Below are 4,063 nucleotides of genomic sequence, written 5' to 3'. Positions count from 1 at the left end.
ACACAATGAGACATTTTAAGATGATGCCTTATTTGGCAAAGGTTTCATAATTACCGCTACTGTACCCTAGAGTTTTTGTTTGCATAATGTTAATACCACAAGAACCCAGGGAGTCATGAATATGGCAAGTATCTTCATTATATTTTATAGAATGCCTTCCTCTCTCTGCTCTTGTATTCCAGATTGATTTGACTTCATATGTGGCTTTTTTTATGAAGTTTTAAATGTGTGTGTCAGATCTGCAGTCTTCATATATTAAATATAGTGATTGGTAATCTGTAATCTGTACAACCTCCTATAGTATTTGAGAACAACATATTTTATTTACAAGATCATTTATCTGCTTTCCAGGATGATCCCCTTCATTTGCTTTGCCACTCTCTTGTCTTCCGTGGTTTGGGGAGTTAACAGGATAAATAAAGAAGAAAATGGAAGATGCTTGACATGCTCCGTCTCAGAGCAGCACAGGCAGGACCTCTTGAATCAGCAGCTCACCAGAATCCCACCAGACCTGTCACCCAGCACCCAGTACCTGGGCCTGTCCCATAACAACATCACCAGGGTCAGCGATGAAGACCTGGCAGCCGTGCCCAACCTCTGCATCCTGGAGCTCCACCACAACCCCCTGGAGTAAATCTCCCCCACAGCCTTCCTGAAAAACTCTAAGCTGGAGGTCCACAATATCTCCTATAGCCTACTGAAGGCCATTCCAGACCTGTTGCTTCCCGCTCTTCGGGTCCTTGATGTTTCCAGCAACCTCTATGGAAGTTATGCCCTGGGAAGCTCATTTAAGAATATGGAGTGCCTCTTTTCTCTTGCTCTGGGAAGCCCGTATGCCACATTTGTTAACTACTCTGATTTCACCCCTGTGCAGAATATACCTTTAAGACACCTGAGTCTAGGGTACGGGGAGGGCTTGCAAAGTTACGAGTCTGGTTCCTTCACCCAAATCCTGTCTCTACACAAACTGACGCTCATCATGCCATTCTGTGAATGCTTCTCAATGTTCCAGGACATTCTCAACGACCTTCAAAGAACACAAGTGGAGAGCTTAGTGCTGGTCAAGTTTCTCTCCAGATATTGCAACATCTCCTGTGACCCATTTGAGGGTCTCAGACTAGTGAGATCCTTGAAGAACATCACTTTCATGGACACCTGGTTCAACAGCTCAGTCTTATATAAGTTTCTCCAGAATCTCTATAGCTCTCCAATCCAAGTCACTGCTTTCCTTAACATCACTTATAATGAAGATACCGAAGAGCTTCACATGGACTGTGATCCAAGAAAACACGCACTTAACCTAAAAGCTGTCATTTTGGATGGTATCTTGAACTACCAGATGAGATATCCAAAGTTCAGCATCAATGTGACCTGTTATTCCCAGTTGACCTACCTGAAGTTCTCTGGCTCAGGGATGAACATCTCACCCTGCAACTTGTTATCCTCTCTGCCCTCTCTGGAGGTCCTAGATGTGTCCAACAACCTCTTAACCTACAATGGCTTCTGGTGGCATGGGTGCTCCTACACCAAAGTCTTCCCAGCTTTAAAGCAGCTTAACTTGAGCAACAACAGGTTCAAAAAGCTGTGCTTCATTGCTGAAAAAACCCAGCAGATGAGAGCCCTGGAAACTCTAGACCTGAGCTGCAACTCCATTGAGCTTGAAGGCCAGTGCTCCTGGCCTTCGCACCTGACCAACCTCATTTTGAGCAACAACATCCTGGGCAACTCTGTCTTCAACTATCTCTCTCCACACTTCAGAAACCTTGACCTCTCCAAGACAGGCATTTCAGTATTGACAAAGGACATGCTCTCTAGGCTGCCCAACTTGACACATCTCTTCTTGAGCTCCAATGGCCTCCAGGTCTTGCCTGCTGATCTCTGGGCACCCAGTATAGAGGTGCTGCATATGGACCACAATGCCATAAGTGTCATCAGCCAAGATTCCTTAAAAGGGCTGCCTGGGCTCAAGTAACTAAAAGCAGGGCACGAGCCATTCAGCTGCAAGTGTGACACCTATTGGTTTGTGACCACTCTTGATAAAAAGCTTCTGCCCGATTGGCCATGGCAATACACCTGCAGCTACCCTCCTGAACTGTACGGGATGTTACTAGAAGAGTACCAGCCAGGCAGAGTAGCCTGTGAGCCGTGGATCCAAGCTGCAATTGCAGTCCTTGTCATGCTTACTGTTGTCCTGGTTCTGAGCCTCATTTTCTATGCCTGTAATGGAGCCTGGTACCTCAAGATGCTCTGGGTGTGGATCAGGGTCAAAAGGAGGAGCAGCCAGGAAACAGAGAGGCTGGAGAATGCATCTTTCTATTACCATGCCTTCATCTCCTACAGTCAGCATGATTCCAACTGGGTGGACAAGCAGCTTGCTCCCAACATGGAGAAGGCGGGCTTCAGCCTTTGCATCCACGAGTGTGACTTTGTGCCTGGGGACTGGATCATTGACAGCATCATAAACTGTGTGGAGTGCAGCTACAAGACCCCGTTCGTGCTCTCCCAGAGCTTCATCCGGAGCGAGTGGTGTAACTATGAGCTCTTCTTCGCCCAGCACCAGGCACTCACTATCCAGCAGGACTCCTTGGTCTTCATCCTGCTGGAGCCCATTCCTGCAGATTCCCTGCCCAGGAATTTCATGAAGCTGCAGACCTTGCTCAGGCAGCAGACCTACCTGGAGTGGCCTAAGGAGGAGAGGAAAAAGAAGGTCTTCTGGGCCAGCCTGAAGAGAATGTTGCAGGAGGGCAATAAGCATATGGTAATGAAGCAGGCAGCAGTGGGGATAGCTGACTTGATGTCCGATCTTGTCATTGATTAAAGCTTCAGCACCTTGGTGCTTTACTCAAAGTTGCTAAGTGATTTGGCAAAGCAGAAGGCTTTAAAAAGTTAGACAATTTGGGCTAAAATTTTAAAGTTCTTAACTTCAAATTGTGTATTTCACCTTTTTCAAAACATCTTTGCAGTAAAAAGCTTTTAGAATATAGCTCTTTATTTCCTTGTGCTGTTTCTGAGCTTCAGAAAAAGCACTTTATTTTGCTATGATTATTAGGCTTCCAAGCCAAAGGCTGGGAAGTTTATTGTTATTGTTATAGGTTTTTTTTTATTATTTTCTTCCCAAAACTTTAAACTGCTGCTGTTTTGAAGCTCTGTGACTGATCAGGTTCTGACTTGGCAGGTAACAAGCTGGTGTGACTGATCAGGTTCTGACTTGTCAAGTAAGAATCTGGATAAGTTGGCTGTCGGATGCTGAAAAAATTTTGCTGCTGCGTCCTTGCAATTGGCGCCATGACACATTTTTCGATAAAACCTTTCGAAATCTTCTTGGGAACCGGTGAAGCAATTAATCTGACACTTGGCATATATCATCAGCATCCAAACCCACATCAAGTTTGTGAAGCAAAAGTTTCTGCGATAAATTTTAAGGTCACCACAAACTTTAACGAAACGTGCCCTTAACAGCAAACTGCTGCTATTTGAACACCATTTGACCAACAAACTCCAAACGTGGTAGTTACTGTCCCAGTAACAATGGAATACAAATATGTCAAAATGGTTATATTTAATAAAACAAGATGGCCGCCAGGTGTTCGTTTACGTCCGAACTATAAAACTGCCTCAGTTGACAAACGGTTTATTTGACTAACTCGAAACTTCACAAGCATCATCCTTGACACTGTAGCAATACAACTGACTTTTAAGAAACTGGTGTTAAACTGAAATGGCCGTGTGACGCATTCCTTGTAGAAACCTCACAAAATATTCTTCTTTGACACCGTTGAAGTGATTGATCTGACACTTGGCAGATATTATCAGCATCCAAACCTGCTTGCAAAGCAGAAGCTGCTGTGATACAATTCCAAAGTAAAATGGCTGCCACAAATGCGCCCTTAACAGCAGACTTGGTAGGCATCGTTCCCGGCACAGGGGAATACAAATATCTTAAAATGGTTATGTTTGTGAAACAATATGGCTGCCACTCCTACATGTTCTTCTTATATTTAAAACTGCTTCAGTTTAAAAATGGCTCACTTGATTAATTCCAAACTGGAAAACCATTGTGCCT

At 44.4% G+C, this 4,063-nt stretch overlaps 1 pseudogene; it reads left to right on the top strand.

Annotated features, from left to right (window-relative positions):
• Window positions 1–352: 352 nt before the first annotated feature.
• LOC121320155 lies at window positions 353–2,818 on the top strand (annotated as a pseudogene).
• Window positions 2,819–4,063: the final 1,245 nt, after the last annotated feature.

The sequence above is a fragment of the Polyodon spathula genome, chromosome 8, assembly GCF_017654505.1.
Source record: "Polyodon spathula isolate WHYD16114869_AA chromosome 8, ASM1765450v1, whole genome shotgun sequence".
Lineage (NCBI taxonomy): Eukaryota > Metazoa > Chordata > Actinopteri > Acipenseriformes > Polyodontidae > Polyodon > Polyodon spathula.
This window is presented reverse-complemented; position numbering and strand designations above follow the sequence as displayed.